Genomic DNA, 20,127 nt, shown 5'->3' with positions numbered 1-20,127 from the left:
TGGATAAATCTCAAAAATATTATGCAAAGGGGAAGTAGCCAGTCACAAAAGAATACATACTATGTGAGTCCATTTGTATGAAGTCCAACAGACTGAACTAATATTTGGTTGCCTCTGGAGTGGGGATGCACACAAGAGATGATATTCATTGGGAAAGGGCATAAGGGGACTCTCCAGTGATAAAAGCTGTCCTCTATCTTGATTGTGTTGTTGAAATATGGAGATATACATTTGAGATCTGTGTACTCTATGTATTAGAACACTTTCTGCTGTTCAATGGCTCCATCCAATCTATTTATGTCAACAGATTGGTATCAAATAAAACAGCACCTGTTATTTTATTATTAAACGCTTTACAGTTCAAAAGTCTCCTCTCCAACTTATTTTGTGCAAGCCTTTCCTTGGCCCTGATGTTCCAGCTGCACTGGCCTCCCTGAACTCACCATGTGCTTTCCAGCCTCAGGACCCTTGAATGTGCTATTTCTACATCTGGATTGGCTCTTACTTCTGGTTTTCCATAGCTGGGTCTCACTCATCCTTCCAGTCTTATAACTGAAATATTTTATCTTCAGATTACTTGTCCCCACCTCTTGTACATTTCCTTCATTCCACTGTCTTACTTTGCAATTATCTATTTATTCATTTACTTAATGAATGGTAAGCTGGTCTCTTTTTAACAGTGAATCTTTAGTGCTTAACCATACCACGTATCTCATTATTTACTGAAAAAAGAAATATGTTAGTCAACATGTGCGTCAGGGCATAAATTTTGTAATCTAGTTTTAGTGACTAAATTGCATAATTCATCCCTGAGTCAGGCATCAGCAGCCTTGTTTTTCTCCCCCGGGCCAATGAAGATACACAGGCTTTCCACGATGCAGGTGAGGGAGGACGTGGACTTGAGAATTGTGAGGCTTGAGGAAGCCTCAGAGATCACCTACCATAACAGGAAACCAAGGATTTGGAGGGAACAATCTTGTCGCAGATCACACAGAAAGATCAGGACCTGGTTTGAATCTTATCTCTGCCCCAACCACTTGTGTGACCTTGAGAAAGTGAAGATCTTTTTTGTGCATTGGTTTCCTCATCTGTAAAATAGGGATATAATTTTACCTGCCTCAGAAGATTGTAGTGAGGATTAAATGAGGTGGTAAAACTACAATGTTTAGGACAGTAAATTGTATGTAATATAATATTAATAAATATTAGCCATTATTAGTATTATTTTGCCCTGAACTCTAGTCCAGCAATCTTTCTACTTCTCTATGTCACTTCTATAGTAGACACCTAGCATACAATAGATGCCAAATAAATATTTGTTACATAAATGAACAATGCTCATCCATAATGGTGACTCTAAAACATAAAAAACAAAATTTTCTTCTGATTCTTTTGCTCAAGAAAAAATAAATAAATAGAGCAAATGCTTTAAAAGAACGGCATTTAGGTTGGGCGTGGTAGCTCATACCTGTAATCCCAGCACTTTGGGAGGCCGAGGCAGGTGGATCACCTGAGGTCAGGAATTCAAGCCCAGCCTGGCCAACAGGTGAAACCCTGTCTCTAAATGCAAATCAAAACTACAATGAGATACCGTCTCACACCAGTTAGAATGGCAATCATTAAAAGTCAGGAACAACAGTGCTGATAGGGATGTGGGAAATAGGAATACTGTTTACACTGTTGTGTGGGACTGTAACTAGTTCACATGTGAAGACAGGTGTTGGCAATTCCTCAAGGTTTCTAGAACATAAGAATACCATTTTGACCCGCTCGCTAGCTGCATCCCACTACTAAGGTATACACCAAGGATTATAGATCATGACCTGCTATAAAGGACACTGTAACTATAGGTTATTGTGGCCGCTATTCACAATAGCAAAGACTTGGAACCAACCAAAATGTCATCAATGATAGACTGGATTAAGAAAGGTTGTTGCATTTACACCATGGAATCTATGCAGCCATAAAAAGGATGAGTTCATGTCCTTGTAGAGACATGGATGAACTGGAAACCACATCTGAGGCCAATGACTTATCTCAAGGACAGAAAACAGACACCACCGTTTTCACTCATAGGTGGGAATTGAACAATGAGAACACTTGGACACAGGTTGGGGAACACCACACACCAGGGCCTGTCATGGGGTTAGGGGGAGCGGGGAGGGATAGCATTAGGAGATAAACCTAATGTAAATGATGAGCTAATGGGTGCGGCACACCAACATGGCACATGTCTACATATGTAACAAACCTGCACTTTGTGCACATGTACCTAGAACTTAAAAGTATAATAATAATAATAAAAAGAACCCATCTCTACTAAAAATACAAAAAATTAGCCGGGCGTGGTGGTGGATACCTGTAATTTCAGCTACTCAGGAGGCTGAGGCAGGAGAACTGCTTGAACCCAGGAGGCGGAGGTTACTGTGAGTTGAGATCATGCTACTACACTCCAGGCTGGGCAATAAGAGTAAAACTCCATCTCAAAAAAAAAAAAAAAAAGACTGATATTTATTAGTGTATTCTTTACTTGTCTGTAAAATGCTCTTATGCAGAAGAACTCTTCTTTCATGACAGGGATTAATGCAAAAGTGAAATATAAGGCAACATAGTATTGCACAGGCTGAGAATCTAGAATTTCAAGGAACAGTGGACATCATCTAGATTAATAGTTCTCAACCGTGGTGCCAGGTATACTCTCCCAAAGCTATGTTATACATACATGTGCAGTCGGCTGAAATCCCTTGCTAGTCTGAGGCTCCAGACTCTCTGGGAGCGAGGCCCAGATTTCAGTCTTGGTCAGAGAGCTCCAAATGACTATTGCGCAACCAGGTTTGAAAACTGATCTAGTCTAATGCTCTTATTTTATAAAGGAAACCTTGAGCCCAGAGATGAAAATGGACTTGCATAAGATGGCGAAGGACATTAGAAGACTTTCCAAAGCAAACATTTTCTTCTCCAAAGTCACGGTCCAGATCTGTTCTCACAGCCCTAAAATAGTTGTCATGATTAATGGTGTGCTAGTAAACCAGCAATCCAGAAAAAAAAAAGACTCTGATTTGTACTATTTGCCAATTTCCATGGTATAAATACTGCCACTATGGTTAATTTCATGCTACTAATGTTTAAATAACCAGCTCACAAAATTCCTGTGTGTTTACTAATCAGATCTCAAGGGCGGGTACATGCTGGCTCCAGAACACTGCTGTGACCATCGCCCATCTGCATCAGTATTACATCAGAAACCCTAGCCCTGTCTGAGACTGACTGAATCCAAATTATTACAATTGCAACCCAGAATTCTGACTTTCTAAGAAGCAACCTTAATAAAACTCATACAAGCCAAAGTTTGAGCACCATGCTGCATGGAATAATGCAGCAGTCTAATGGGTACCCTGGATAGTCATGAGTTGATCCTATGCACCAACAGGAGGACCTTATCTAATGTGGTTATCATCTCATCATGGACAACCCAGCGCCCATGCCACCTTGTGCACAGTGATGGAAGCATAGCATTGTGTTTGACTAATGAGGCCCCAATTTATTTTGACAGGAAGACAGATGTCAGCTTTCCGAAGAAAGTGTCAAGCATTTGTCCCTTACAAGGACTGGGAAAAAAGAGCACACATTTTCCCTGTTGCCCTGCCCTTGACATATTTATAACATCCCAGGATTGGCCCTGACCATCCTCTCCCAAGTAACGGAATGTCAAGATGACTGCAGGGATTATGCTGCAAGTGGAAAAACATTATAGTAAGCCGAGGTGATCACCAGTCTCCCTGAGCTAAAATAATCACAGGCTTCTTTTTATTAGTGACCCCTGTCCTACTCTCAGGCACCTTATATCCTCAAATCCTGAATAGAGTTAAGAGATTGGGCAGGCCTGGCCTATTATTCTCCTTACTTCCACCGGACATAAGACATGCTTTACATAATCCTGGATTTTTTATACCAATCAAATACTATGAACGTCATCAAGCTGAATAGTGACCATAACCCCAAATTCATGGATGCCCTGAACTCTAATCCAGACTGAACCACCCTATTCCCAGTTAGAAAACTTGATTAATCTTGATGAGCTTGGTTGGATCTCCAGAAGATATTAGGAATATAGCGTCAGCTGGTAGGCAGATGTTGTATCAGTCCATGAGCATCATGCCAGGTAGGTGGCACACTCTGACTTCTTGTCACTTCTATGATCCAAAGAGAGCATCTCACTTAGTCACTGAAAATGTAGAGTTTCTGCACCTGAATTAAGGCCAAGGGGAAAAATAAAGGTACAAGCCCTGAGACCTTCCATCATCTGCACATCACACTGTGATGTGGTGAAAATCCTGGGGAGATCCTCAATGTTCACTGCTCACCGCCAAACCCCGACTCATGCTCTCACTAGCTCATACTGCAGTCACACTTTCAAATAAGAAGAGCTACCACCAGCTCATCAATGGAAAATTGTGCTGAATTATTGCTGCATGGGAATAAAAATACCTCTCCCAATAGCATCTTCTCTCATGGAACAAAGCGAAGCCCTTCCCTCAACTATTACCCTTTCAGTGAGACAACATAGACCCCACTTGCATGGGAAATGTAGAAGAGGTTGCCATAAATGTAAAAGTTAGAGAGGGACCATTAAATAAGATTCCTTTATGGTTAAGTGATTTCAGCATAACACGTAAACACAGGGGACACAAAGTTGAAGAACAAAGAAGCAAGGCTGGCTTCGGTCAGATAGAAGCTTGCATAACCATTAAGACTTGATTCCATGACTTAGGACAAATTCACTGTGAATCATTAAGAAAATGTATAATTGCTAAAGGATGGAAAGTGGGGTCAAAAGAATGTCAGGGGGCTGGAAAAAAATAATTATAAACAATAGAGATATGTATACCCACTCTGGTAGGCTTCAGACTTGGCTAAAACTAACTTTCCTACTACACAGTTGACATAGAAATGAAGAATTTTCAAACCAGAATGTCCTTTAAAAGTACAATAGCCAGTGTAGAAAGTGTAGTGCTTTTAAAGCCATTTCTAGATCTAAAAACACATTGTTTTTTCATTCAGAATAATTATTTAAAAATAATACAACTTGGAGCTCAATAACCACAAGGATCACCTACTGAGTGATTACTTTGAACCAGGCACTAATCTGAGTGCTTTCTATGTGTTACTCATTTAATCCTCATAACATTCCTGTGAGGCAGGCACTACCATCGTCCCCTTTTTACAGATGGAGAAACAGGCATAAAGAGATGAAGTGTTTTCTAGGATCACACAGCTGGTCTGTCATAGAGCAGGACACAGGAAGAATTGCCCTGTTTAAAGCAGAGGAGAGGGCAGGGGTCTGCAGTCCTGCCACTGATCCTTCCCACGGTACAGATGACCCTGTTTGAAAACCACTAATAAGAAAAACAGAAAAGAAATAGAATTACTTAAGGTCACGCCAGGATAAAGTGTGACAAACATGAATATTTTCATGTGTATTTAGCTTTAAGAAAAAAAAGGTTGGCTGGGCACAGTGGCTCATGCCTGTAATCCCAGCACTTTGGGAGGCTGAGGCAGGGAGGATTGCTTGACCCCAAGAGTCTGAGACCAGCCGAGGCAACATAGGGAGACCCCATCTCTACAAAAAATCAAAAACTTAGCTGGGCATGATAATGTGCACCTGTAGTCCCAGGTGCTTGGGAAGCTGAGGTGGGAGAATCACTTGAGCCCAGGAAGTGAAGGCTGCAGTGAGCCGTGACCATGCCACTGCAAGATTCTGAGGGGAAAAAAAAAGAGAAAAAGGAGAGAGAGAGAAGAGAAAGAGAGAGAGAGAGATGAAAGAAAAGAAAGAAAGAAAGAAAGAAAGAAAGAAAGAAAGAAGGAAGGAAGGAAGGAAGGAAGGAAGGAAGGAAGGAAGGAAGGAAGGAAGGAAGGAAGGAAGGAAGGAAGGAAAGAGAAAGAGAGAGAGAAAGACGTGGGAACCAGAAACAGAAGCAGAAATCAGTGATCAAAGCCCAGTCGAAAGGTGAAAATAGATGTCATGGAGATTCTGGAGTTTGTCAGCCTACACTGCTCCACAGAGCTAGGGGCTGGCCTTCTGTTGCCCCCACCTGTTAACAATGACCTTGAGCCTGTGTGAAGCCAGAGAGTGGGAAATTTGCTCCCTGCAGAAAGCCTGCAGGCTGGAAGGGTTGATGTTCTGTCAAAAAAGAATTGGAAAACTTCCTTTGATAGTCTGAGAAGACCCTGAAGAAGCTTTGCCTCTATTAGAGGACTTTTAAGGAAAAATTGAACACCCAGGCCTGCACCTTGAGAAAGTACTGTGCATTGTCCAGGAACCCCATTCAGAGAAGTTAGTGACAAAAACTGGTTTCTGGATGTTGATTCTCTAAGAATACAACAGAAACAATGGCAAAAACAACTCTTTAAGGATATTTTCACAGTGTAGGGTTCACAAGAAACCCATTTTCTTAAAACATTGAAAAGTAGTCATATACTGCATAATGACATTTTGGTCAATGACAAGCCATATATATGACAGTGATCCCATAAGATTATAATGGAGCTGAAAAATTCCTATCACCTAGTGACATCTTGATGATCCTGACCCTGTGTAGGCCTAGGCTAATGTGTGTGTTTGTGTCTTTGTTTTTTAACAAAAATTTTCAAAAGTTAAAAAAAGTAAATAATTTTAAAAAGAGAAAAAAGTCTTATAGAATAAGTGTATTAGTCCATTTCCACATTACTATAAAGAACTACCGAGGCCGGGCGCGGTGGCTCAAGCCTGTAATCCCAGCACTTTGGGAGGCCGAGACGGGCGGATCACGAGGTCAGGAGATCGAGACCATCCTGGCTAACATGGTGAAACCCCGTCTCTACTAAAAAAATACAAAAAACTAGCCGGGCGCGGTGGCAGGCGCCTGTAGTCCCAGCTACCAGGAGGCTGAGGCAGGAGAATGGCGTAAACCCGGGAGGCGGAGCTTGCAGTGAGCTGAGATCCGGCCACTGCACTCCAGCCTGGGCGACAGAGCGAGACTCCGTCTCAAAAAAAAAAAAAGAACTACCGAGACTGGATAACTTACGAAGAAAAGAGTTTTAACTGACCCACAGTTCCACAGGCTTAACAGGAAGCATGACTGGGAGTCCTCAGGAAATTTACAATCACGGCAGAAGGCAAAGGGTAAGAAAGCACCTTCTTCACTAGGTGGCAGGAGAGAGAAAGAGCAACAGAGAGAAGTGCCACACACTTTAAAACCCTCAGATCTTGTGAGAATTCACTCACTATCATGAGAACAGTAAGTGGAAATCTACCCATATGATCTAATCCCCTCCCAGCAGGTGCCTCCCCCAACACTGGGGATTACAATTGAACTGAGATTTGGGTGGGGACATGGAGCCAAACCATATTGATAAGGATATAAATAAAGAAAATATTTTTGTACAGCTTACAATGTGCTTGTGCATTCAGCTAGGTGTTATTACAAAAGAATCAAGAAGTTTAAAAAAATTAAAGATTATAAAGTTAAGAAGTTATAATAAACTAAAGTTAATTTATTATTGAAGAAAGAATTTTTTAATAAATTTAGTGTAGCCTAACTGTACAGTGTTGATCTCAGCTCACTGTAACCTCCGCCTTCTGGATTCAAGCAATTCTCCTGCCTCAGCCTCCCAATTAGCTGAGATTACAGGCATCCACCACCACGCCCAGCTAATTTTTTCTACAGCAGTATACAGTAATGTTCTAGGCCTTCACATTCACTGACACAACCTGAGCAACTTCCATTCCTGCAATATCTATTCATTGTAAATGCCCTATACAAATGTACCATTTTTTATCTTTTATACTGTATTTTTGCTGTACCTTTTCTATGTTTAGATAGATAAATACTTACCATTATGTTACAATTGCCTATTCAGGACAGTAACATCCTGTAAAGGATTGTAGCTTAGTAACATTAGGTTATATTATATAATCTAGGTATGCAGTAGGCTATACCACCTAGGTTTGTGAAAGTACACTCTATGATGTTCACACAACAAGAAAATCATCTAATGACTCGTTTCTCAAGAATGTACTCCAGAGTTAAGCAACGCATGACTGTAGTTCAAAGTAGTTCACAGTTAAAACAGATACAAATCAAATAAAGAAATTAAACACCAAGAGAAAAAGAAACAGCAGATGCAACTAACCAGTGAATTAGCACTGCAAGAATGAGAAATTAAAAAACTACAAATGAAAGAGATAGAATAAGCATGTTAAAAGGTAAACTTCATAGTAAGTGTTCTTATCACAACTGTTTTTAAAAAAGGAGAAAAAACACAGACTAAACTGCAAAGAAATGACTATTAAGCTGACAGTAAAATTCTAATAAACAAAATTAGAAACAAAAAGAGAATGGAATTATACAGGCACCACAAGTAAATGGTATTGGGCAACAATTTGTATACACTTTTAAATGTACAAAGCCATACTGTTAAATATTTATGAACATGCACAGATTTAATAAGATCATCAGAATATGGACAGGACAGAGATCACTTACATCAGAAGAGAAAATGCCTCTAGGGTGGAAGGAAGGGGAGTGTGATCAAGAAGGGTTGTAAAGGAGACCTCAACTGTATCTGAAACCTATTTCCTTTAAATAAGTACACACACTCACATGCACATACACAGAGACACACAAACACATCTGTATACAAAATATTCTTAAATGTCAACACGAAAAAGCAAGTCCTGTCACCTTCAAAGATGTAAGATCCCCATAGCCACCTTGGCCAAGTTCCATAACATATCTACTTCATTAGAATGTCTGCTCAATGCTTTCAATACTTGTTTTCAACTGCTATTGCTGTAGAATTACTTGCTGAAGCTGGAAACTCCTTACTTTCATGACAAGCAAGTTGGTTTCCCATGTGTGGATCAGAAGTCAGCTTCATGAGGCGATTTCACTCTCAATATACTGCCTGTGTGGCCAGTAGAAGATTTTAGGGGTAATATATCAGCACAGGGAGAGAACCTATGTGGAAGAGGATGGAGATTTCAGCAAAGGCTGAATTTCTTCTCAGAACCCTGACACCAAAGGAACATAGACGAAGAGTGACACCCAGTGGCCAGGCAGAAGGCAGAGTGCGGAGACTTCAGCTCCCTGGCTGCTTGCTTCTGTGGAGTTGGGTCATTCCTCTAAGCTCAAATTCCATCTTTCGGTTGTAATTCAAGGAGCTCTGATATCTGGAGAGTGCTTTTGGGGATATGCAAGGAGCCGGTTCCCCTCTTCTCCTTGTGCCACCCCGCCCTGTTTTCTGGCTCATTTTCCCCTTCTGTACCAAATGTGCAATCTCTGTTGCGTTGCGTCCAACAAGTGGCCAGGCACAGAAGAATGTCGTAGTCCACCTCACACAGCACGGGGGACACTGCTCTTCAGTGTGAGAGGACCCATTACAGCTAAGCCAGTGAAAATGTGATGACTGAATTAATTCAGTAGTGCTGACTTACTGTCATTTGAGGTAAATTAGCATGAGGTGCAGAAGTCCAAATATAAGTTATGAAAATGACAGCTGTCTCCAATATCCTATTAAAACTGCCTCTCCAGATCACCACCCACAATGGCAATGACAAAAACAACCATAATAAGACCTAGTGCCTGTGGATCATACACACAAACACACACACACACACACACACACACACACCGTGCCAGGCACCATTCTAAGGGCTTTGTATGTATTATTAAGTCATTTAAACTCATGGCAAGTGCTAACATTCTACACATTTTACAAATGAGAAAACTGAGGCATGGAGAGTTAAATGTATGTGTCTAAAGACACAGAGTTGGTAAGCCAGTGGAGGCACAGGCTGCACTCACACGGTCACGAGTGTCTTTTGGGCAGCCGGACTCTGGAACTCTGTAAGCCATTTAGCTGCTGTGCTTCTGGATGACCTCCCAATGGCCGGCCCTGAAGGTCTTTCCTCAGTTGGCCCTGCTGTGCCTCTCTGAGGACAGCACCAGTGTCAGCCCCCACCTCTCCCATGGCTCGCGTCTTCCTCGCTGTGGCTCTTTTGTCTCCTCTCTGTGTTCTCTCTTCCTCCACTCTGTAAACAGAGACTTCCTCCATGTTTCTTCCCGCTTCCTGTGTTCCATTATCTTTGTTCTCTCTCCCTTTCACTGGAACCTCTCACCAGAACTCATTGGATTTAATGTCAGGATTTAAAATCACCAGGGCATTTAACCAAAGCTCACTGGGTTTTTGATGTCAGGATTCTGAGGTTCCAGAGGGAAGTTCTTGGGTTCAGTCCCTTCACCCCTGGGGTCCTCACGTCCCCCTGCGGTAACATGATTGGGTGGTTCAGAGCAATGTTCTCACCTTGGCTGCCCACCAGCCCCACCTCAGGAGCTTTTATCATTATTGCTGTCCTGGCCTCACAGACCGTTTAGATGACAGCCTCTGATTGTAGAATTTCTATTTCTTCCTTTAATTTTCTCAATTGCTTCTTTGTATATTTTGAGAGCTTGTTTAGAGGTCCTATCAGCACAGCTACTGGTATACCCTTGACCCAAGACTGGTTCTCCTCTATCAGGGATGGTCATCCTCTTCTACCAAGCACACAGCTCCAGGAGGGATGCACGTCAAGTGGTGAGGGAGGAAGGGGACTCACGCCTAGCCAGCCAGCTCAGCTGAATCAACCCTGGTGATCAATGGGGTGACAGATGTCGTAGCCAGATTGCCCTCACATCCTCTTTTTATATTTTGAACATCTATTATTCGGCACATGCCTTCATGATTATATGTCTTCTGGGGTATTAATATAGCCACTTTAACCTTCTTGTGCTCTACAGTTTTATATCTTTTTCAATCCATTTGCTTTTAACCTATCTTTATACTTAAATTATAACTTCTGAATAGCATATAATTGAATCTTACTCTTTAAAAATAAATTCTGATAGACTGTCTATTTTGATTAGAGAGCTGTTTCACACTCTTCTGACCTCCATGATTTCTGATGAGAAGTCAGAGATCTTTGCAATTGATATTCTGTTTTATGTAATGTGTCTTTTTCTCTGGCTCTTTCAATATCTTCTCTTTACCTTTAGTTTTCAACAATCGACCATGATGTGGCTAGGTGTACTCTTCTTCTGATTTATGCTAAGCTAGAGTTTACTGAGATTCTTAAGAATTTGTACCTTTCAAAAGAGTATCTACCAGGCACGGTGGCTCATGCCTGTAATCCCAACATTTTGAGAGACCGAGGCGGGTGGATCACCTGAGGTCAGGAGTTCGAGGCTAGCCTGGCCAATGTGGTGAAACCCCATCTCCACTAAAAATACAAAAATTAGCTGGGTGTAGAGGCAGGCGCCTGTAATCCCAGCTACTCAGGAGGCTGAGGCGAGAGAATCGCTCGAACCCAAGAGTCGGAGGTTACAGTGAACCGAGATCATGCTATTGCATTCCAGCCTGGGCAACAAGAGTGAAACTCCATAAAAAAAAATAAAATCTACTCAATTCTATCTCTCCTCTCATCTTGGGGTTCCAATTACACAATGTTAGATCTTTCATTCTCTATTCATTGTTTAAAAATTTTTATTTTCCTCTTCAGATTGTATAATTTCTATTGATCCATCATCAAGTTCACTGAATCTTTCTTCTATTATTTCTATTCAGCTCATAAATGACGTGGTGAATTTTGATTTTAGAGATTGTATTTTGCATTTGAAAGTCTCCACTTGGGTTATGTTTGTAGTTTTTTGGTTTATGTTTATCTACTATTATTTTGAATACATTTTATTTGTTGAAAGTATATTTTTCTTCGCTTCAACCAAAATAATTACAATAGCTGTTTTTCAAATTCCTATCTGTTAGTTGTGGTTTATGGACCATATCAGGATTGGTCTTAGTTGATTTCCTCTTCTCTTAAGATTTTCCTGATCTTCATATGTCAAATAGTTTTAGATTGTTTTCTGGATATTCTGGATATTATGTTGTAAAGACTGATGATTCTGTTATATTCCTCTGAAAAGTTGTTTGTGTTTTCTTTTGCTAGGATATTACAGTTTGTTTAGACTCAAACTGTAAGCTCTGCCTCATGAGTATTAATTCAAATTTAAGTTCAGGGTTTTTCCCCATGGGTAAGGCACTAGGAATATCCCTCCATATGAATTTGGGGGAGAGGGGTCAACCAGAGACAGAAAGAGTTTGTACACAGAATTTGGAGCTGTCCTTCTCTGGTTCTCTCCTTCCTATAGTTTACTCCTCACTTTCTAGTAACTGATTGCTCCAGACTCTGTCCTCTGATATTTTAGGTCACAATCACTGCAGCTGTTCTGTCAGAATTTTAGTCACCCTATGTGAGGCAATGAGTTTGATAGCCTGCTGTCCATCAAAATTCTCCCAAAAATGAAACACACTTCTCACTTGCCCTTCTCTCAAGTTTCAACTCCTCTCTGCAATCTGTCTGCTTTTGTTATTGCTCTAATGCCTACAGATCATTGTTTTGTTTTAGTTTGGTTTTTGTTTAACCAATATGAACTTACTTGGGCATTACCAAAATCAGAAATCCTCACCTTATCACCTCTTGAGATTTTTATTTTTTCTTCCGAAAATGAAGGATTGCTCTAAAAGAGCAATTCTCAATCCTGGCTTTATAGTTAAATGACCTAGTACCTTTTAGGAACGCTGCCTATTCCCCATCCCTAAAATTCTGATTTAAGTTTCCAGAATGGGGTTTGGGCAGGTGTTTGTTTTTTGTTGTTTTGTTTTGTTCTGTTTTGTTTTTCTAATGATTCTAATATGCAATCCAAGTTCATACCCACTCTTGAAGTTAGGCACTTTTTAAACTTTATTGGGCACACAAATCACCTGAGGATCTTGTTACACACTGATTCTGACTCATATTCCTGAGGGAGGCCTGAAGCTGTCCATTTCTAACTAGGTCCCAGGCAATAATAATGTCACTTGCCTGAGGACACGTTCTGAGTGGCAAGATGCTACTGAACTCTTATATCCTAGAACAATGGTTGAAAATAGGTAAACAGTAAACCATATCTTTCCAAAACCATAACTTTTTCCCATACAGTGATTTCCTGAATATCTGTAGCCCTGAACCTTCATTCCCATGTAGCAAAAACAAATAACACCAAGTGTTTGCTACACTTCACACAGGATGAGTACTCTCTCTGCTTCCAAGTTCCCACCCTGTTTATAGTACTTATTTGCATACGTCCCCTGCAGGCTTTGAGTTTAGGATTCTACCATAGGATGCCATGAGCAGAGAAGGTAAACATCATGAGAGAACATATACTACAAGGTTGTTCTGAGAATCAAGTGAGATATTACAGGTAAAGCAGCACTGTTTGCAACCCATATGAAATGTTGAATAAATGTTAGTTATTTGTAGTCAACATCTATTGGATTTTTTCCCTTTTCAGTATTCCTTTTCTTATAAAAATAATACCCCAGTTTCCTTGTAGAAGCCAATCCTTAACCCTTCTCGGTATATGTGGTTCATGTGGGGCTAACACCATCTCTAGCTCCAAAAGTAGTTATTAACCTAGGTGTGTATATAATCCTAGGTATGCATATCCAAGAGAAATAAAAGTATTCTCTCCACATAAAAACCTGTACATAAATGTTCATAGCAGCATTATTCATAATGGCCCCAAACTGATAAGACCTAAATGTTCATCAACCAACAAATGGATAAACAAAATGTGATACAGCATAGGAATGGAATATTATTCACCAATAAAAAGAAATAAAGTACTGATACATGCTGCAATATGGATGAATCTGGAAAACATTATGCAAAATAAGAGAAGACAGACACAAATAACACATATTGTGTAATTCCACTTATATGAAACCTCCAACATAGTCAAATTCATAGAGACAGAAAGTAGATTAGTGTTGCCTAGGGCTGGAAAGGATGGGGGTTTTGGAAAATGACAGCTAATAGGTGAAAGATTTCCTTCTACAATAATGAAAATATTCTAAAATTAATTGTGGTGATGGATGCCCAACTCTGTGAATATACTAAAATTCATTTAATTATATACTTTAAAAGGGTGAATTGTATGGTATAATAATTATAATGCAATAAAGCTACTTTTACAAATTGTCTTCCTAAGGCCAAAAAAAGTGGGTTTAAAACAGACTTAGCAGTAAAATGTATTATAACAATAACACAAAAGACAGGAGAGACAAAATGGAAATACTCTTATAAGGTGCCTGTACTATATGTTAAGGTAGCCTCTAATAAGTTAGATTAAGTTAGATGTTAAATTTTATGGCAATCACTGAAAATACCATAAACCAAAAAGTACATCTAACATTAAATGCAATCATTAAAAAAAAATGCTCAAAGCAAAAGAACACAGGAAAACAGGGGAAAAAACAAAGAGCAAATAGAACAAAGAAATAATGACAAGATGGTAGATTAAACCCAACCAAAAGATAAATTACATTAAATAAAAATGTCCTGCATAATCCTTAGCAAATTAACACAGGAACAGAGAACCAAATATCACACATTCTCTCTTGTAAGTGGGAGCTAACTGATGAGAACACATGGACACATAGAGGGGAACAACACACACTGTGTCATATCGGAGGGTAGAAGGTGGGAGGAGGGAGAGGATCAGGAAAAATAACTAATGAATACTAGGCTTAATACCTGGGTGATGAAATAATCTGAACAACAAACCCCCATGACATATGTTTTCCTATGTAACAAACCTGCATTTGTACCATGAACTTAAAATAAAAGCTTAAATTAATAAATATGGCCTAAACTCTCCATTTAAAATTCAGGGATTTCCAGATTGAATAAGAAAATTCAAATACATAGATATAAAGATAAATATAACTAGGTTAAAATTAAAAGAATGAAATAAGGAATGCCATTCAAATGCCAATAAAAGGAAAGCTGGTATGACTATATTACTAACCGTTAAAGTAAACTTCAGGGGGATTGGGGCGGGGTCTTATTTTCTTTTTTGTTTTGTTTTGTTCAAGACAGATGACTAGAGATCTTAGACACCAGTTTTCTGCAGAAAGAAGAACCAAAATTACGTGTGAATAATCATAACTTGAATGAAGTATCAAGTGGAAAGCGCTGGAGCCTAGCGGAGAACTCATGGGAAGAAGTTAGGGCACAGAAAAAGAAGAAAGCAAGAGGCTGGCAGAGATCAGCTAGGAACCCCAAGGGATTTGATATTAAATACAAAAAGGGTAAGTGGAAGGTTCTGGCTCCCCTTATCCCTGCAGGAGACCTCTGGTATCTGAACTGTTGGAGAGCTCTTCCGCCCTCATGAACCCAAATACTGGTGTGGGCAGGGATTTGGGGACTTCTTAAGGACATCACACTAGACTACTAGCTCACCCTGAGTTGCCTGCCCTTCCCTTGAACCTGAGCAGCAATAGCAGGTGCCACACTTGGGGTACACCCATTGGACAACTGTATCCTTCCAAAGGAACATCAGCCACTGTGTTTCCACATCACTGGAGCCCCTGCAGACATTCCTTGGCACCTACTTGGATTGTGGCAGCCACACAGGGCTGCGTGGGCCAGGAGAGCTTCAGGGTCCCAGTGGTCTAGCCCTTGAGAAATGCTGCTCCTAAGAGAAGGGAGCGCAGCACACCGAGGGGGAAACCCTGGAGATCAGGAGACCAGAGCATGCACTTTCCTGTGCCCAAGAGCTCCCATGGGATGAGAGTAACTGCATTACCTCCAACGGAGAGGCAGGCACCGGGCTCACTAGAGATATCAGATACTAGTTCTCCACAGAAATAAATTCTGCAAGGGAGGAGTATGGTTCTGTTCCAGCAGCCAGGTGGTTGCAGTCCTCTGGCATGGATGTGAAGAGGAACACTTCTCCTACTCCTAACTCCCACTGCTGTGGGAACAGCCATGGCTGCTCTCTTGGGAAGTTGGTGCAGATGTGTGGAGAATGACCATTCTAGGGTTATAGAGGTGGCTGCACCCCCACTGGTGGTGTACAAACCAGGCCTAGGCTTGCACAAAAGATGGGGCCCCTACTTCTTTCTACATGAAGTGGCAGCATTCCTGCAGCAGACAGCAAGAGAGCCACAAAGCTGCATGTTTGAGGCTGAGGGAGGATGCTCCACACGGAAGACATCTGAGGTGAGCCATGGGACAAATGTCTTCATGGTGCTTGACTACATTGTAGCCTGGAGATAGACAGCAGTGTCTGTCTGATCTGAGTGTCCTGAGTGCCAGAAGGGAGCATGACAGGGAGGCAGGAGCTGCGGCAGCCACCTACCTCACTATGGAGACCTCGGTGTATTTCATTGGGAGCTCCCCTTGCCACCTCTGTCAGCACTGATTCTTGTGCCTGCCATTGGAGTATCTGAGAGCAGGACTGGAAGTTCAGCTTTGCCCAGCTCTGTTCCCCTATTAGGGCTAAGCAGGAAGCTAAGGCCACCATGCATTCCACAGATCAGCCCATCATCTGAGGTAACAGAGAAAGCTTCTCCTGGTAAAGAAAGGTGACACATATACCATATTCTGCTGCTGCAGCCAGCTCTTACCCATAAGAGTCATCTACTGACCTATAGGTTGAAATACACAATGCAATTTAAAAAAAAAAATTGCTAACAGAAGTGCATGGTGCCAAAGAATGAGATAAGCTGTCTGAGACCTTCACTATCCCAGCCACGCAGGAGATGGCAAGCCTTCTCACACACTCAGTACATCACTGCTACAACCAGCATTTGAGAAAGCCACCACACAAATACTATCTAAAACCAAGGAGCTGATACAGAGGCTTTGACACTGAAAGTATCCAGAACCAAAGCCAAATGATCATATACAACACATATTATAGTCACATCCTCAAGAGGAAAACAATCCCCTCTAAACAAAAGTAAGTTCAAAAATAAGAAGAAATAGTTTACCCAGATGAGAAGGAACCAGAGAAACAATTCTGGACATATGAAATTGTACAGTGCTACAATACCCCCAAAGGGTCACACTAACCATCAGACAATGGATTCTAATGACAAAAAAAAATCTCTGAAATACCAGATAAGGAATTCAAAAATATTGATTTTAAAGCAGCTCAGTGAGAGCCAAGAAAAAGCTGAAAACCCACACAAAGAAATCAGAAAGCAATGCAGGATATGAAGGAAAATTTTACTAAAGAGATAGATTTAAAAAAAAAAGAAGGGGGGGTCCGTTCCAAGATGGCCGAATAGGAACAGCTCCAATCTGCAGATCCCAGCATGATCGACACAGAAGATGTGTAATTTCTACATGTTCAACTGAGGTACATTGTTCATCTCACTGGGACTGGTTGGACAGTGGGTGCAGCCCAGGGAGGGTGAGCTGAAGCAGGGCAGGGCTTCACCTCACCCAGGAAGTGCAAGGGGTCAGGGGATTTCCCTTTCCTAGCCAAGGGAAGACATGACAGACTGTACCTGGAAAAACAGGACATTCTTGCCTAAATACTGCCCTTTTCCAATGGTCATAGCAAATGGCACACCAGGAGATTATATCCTGCACCTGGCTCAGTGGGTCCCATGCCCACAGTGCCTTGCTCACTGCTAGCCCAGCAGTCTGAGATTGACCTGCAAGGCAGCAGCTTGGCAGGGGCAAGCTTCAGTAACTGATTGATCAAGTAGAAGAAACGGTATCAGTGATTGAAGATCAAATGAATGAAATAAAGCAAGAACAGAAGTTTACAGAAAAAAAGACTAAAAAGAAACAAAACCTCCAAAAAATATGGGACTATGTGAAAAGACCAAATCTATGTTTGATTGGTGTACCTGAAAGTGATGGAGAGATTGGAATCAAGTTGGAAAACACTCTTCAGGATATTATCCAGAGGAACATCCACAACCTAGCAAGACAGGCCAACATTCCAATTCAGGAAATACAGAGAACACCACAAAGATACTCCTCAAGATGAATAAGGCCAAGACATATAATTGTCAGATTCACCAAGGTTGAAATGAAGGAAAAAATGTTAAGGGCAGCCAGAGAGAAAGGTTGGGTTACCCACAAAGGGAATCTCATTAGACTAACAGCGAATCTCTCAGCAGAAACTCTACAAGCCAGAAAAGAGTGGGGGCCAATAGTCAACATTCTTAAAGAAAAGAATTTTCAACTCAGAATTTCATATTTAGCCAAACTAAGCTTCATTAGTGAAGGAAAAATAAAATCCTTTACAGACAAGCAAATGCTGAGAGATTTTGTCACCACCAGGCCTGCCTTACAAGAACTCCTGAAGGAAGCACTAAACATAGAAAGGAACAATCAGTACCAGCCACTGCAAAAGCATGCCAAATTGTAAAGACCATCGATGCTAGGAAGAAACTGCATCAACCAATGGGCAAAATACCCAGCTAACATCATAATGTCAGAATCAAATTCACACATAACAATATTAATCTTAAATGTAAATGGGCTAAATGCCCCAATTAAAAGACACGGACTAGCAAATTGGATAAAGAGTCAAGACCCATCAGTGTGCTGTATTCAGGAGACCCATCTCATGTGCAGAGACACACATAGGCTCAAAATAAAGGGATGGAGGAAGATCTACCAAGCAAGTGGAAAGCAAAAAAAGGCAGAAGTTGCAATTCTAGTCTCTGATAAAACACACTTTAAACCAACAAAGATCAAAAGAGACAAAGAAGGCCATTACATAATGGTAAAGGGATCAATTCAACAAGAAGAGCTAACTATTTTTGCAGTTATTACAAAAAGAATTGAGTTATTGATTTGAGTCTCAGCTTGGTTGCTGTTGGTGTATAGCAGTGCCACTGATTTGTGCACATTGATTTTGTATCCTGATGCTTTACTGGATTCATTTATTAGATCCAGGAGCTTTTGGATGAGTCTTTAGGTTTTTCTAGGTATACAATTATATTAACAGTGAACTATGACAATTTGACCTCCTCCTTACTGATCTGAATGTCCTTTGTTTCTTTCTCTTGTCTGATTGCTCTGGCTAGGACTTCCAGAACTATGCTGAATAGAAGTGAAAGTAGCCATCCTTGTCTTATTCCAGTTCTCAGCAGGAATGCTTTCAACTTTTCCCCATTCAGTATAATGTTGGCTGTGGGTAATAAAAAATGGCTTTTATCACCTTAAGGTATGTCCCTTCTATGCCAATTTTGCTGAGGGTTTTAATCATAAAGGATGTTGAATTTTGTCAAATGCTTTTTCTGTGTCTATTGAGATGAGTATGTGATTTTTGCTTTTGATTCTGTTGATGTGGTGTATCACATTTATTGACTTGTGTATGTTAAACCATCCCTGCATCCCTGGTATGAAACCCACTTGATCATGGATGGTGGATTATCTTTGATATAATGTTGGATTCTATTAGCTAGTATTTTGTTAAGAAAAAAAAAAAGTAGCATTTCTCAACATCAATAACAATCTAGCTGAGAACCAAATTAAGAACTCAATCCTGTTTACAATAGCTACAAAACATAATAAAAGACCTAGGAATATATTTAACCAAAGAGCTGAAAGAGCTCTAAAAGGAAAGCTATAAAACACTGATGAAAGAAATCGAAAAGTATACCATTCTCATGGAACCTCCTGGGCTCAAGCAGTCCTCTCACCTCAGCCCTCCAAACAGGTGGGACTACAGGTTCACATCACCACACACTAATTTTTTTTTGTTTGTTTTTTATAGAGATGGGGTCTCACTATGTCACCCAGAATGGTCTTGAACTCCTGGACTCAAGCAATCCTACTGCCTTGGCCCCCCAGAGGGCTGGGATGACAGGCGTGAGCCACCACACCTGGCAAGAATGGCAGTTATTAAAAAATCAAAGAAAAACAGATGCTGACAAGGATGCTGAGAAAAGGGAATGTTTATACATTGTTGGTGGGAATGTAAATTATTAGGTTGATGCAAAAGTAATTGCGTTTTTGGCAAAAACCACAATTACTTTTGCATCAACCTAATAGTACAACCTCTAAGGAAAACAGTGGGTAGATTTCTTAAAGAACTAAAAATAACACTATCCTTCAATTCAGCAATCCTGCTACTGGATATCTACCCAGAGGAAATCATTATATCAAAAAGATACCTATATTTGTATGTTTATCACAGCACTATTTACAATAGCAAATACATAGAACCAACCAAGTGTCCATCAATGGATGATTGGACA

General features: G+C 40.6%; 1 long non-coding RNA gene across 1 annotated transcript in view; it reads left to right on the top strand.

The window, feature by feature from the left end:
• LOC108532067 (uncharacterized) overlaps positions 1-3,880 on the top strand; it is a 43,519-nt gene extending 39,639 nt beyond the window's left edge. The window contains exon 3 of the long non-coding RNA XR_001886347.1: positions 3,554-3,880. This is a non-coding gene — a long non-coding RNA (uncharacterized LOC108532067). The remainder of the gene's footprint in view (positions 1-3,553) is intronic.
• The last annotated feature ends 16,247 nt before the right edge of the window (positions 3,881-20,127 follow it).

This window comes from Rhinopithecus bieti, unplaced genomic scaffold (genome assembly GCF_001698545.2).
Source record: "Rhinopithecus bieti isolate Rb0 unplaced genomic scaffold, ASM169854v2 scaffold_7673, whole genome shotgun sequence".
Classification (NCBI taxonomy): Eukaryota; Metazoa; Chordata; class Mammalia; order Primates; family Cercopithecidae; genus Rhinopithecus; species Rhinopithecus bieti.
Note: the sequence above shows the minus strand (reverse complement) of the source record. Positions and strands in the feature narration are given on the sequence as shown.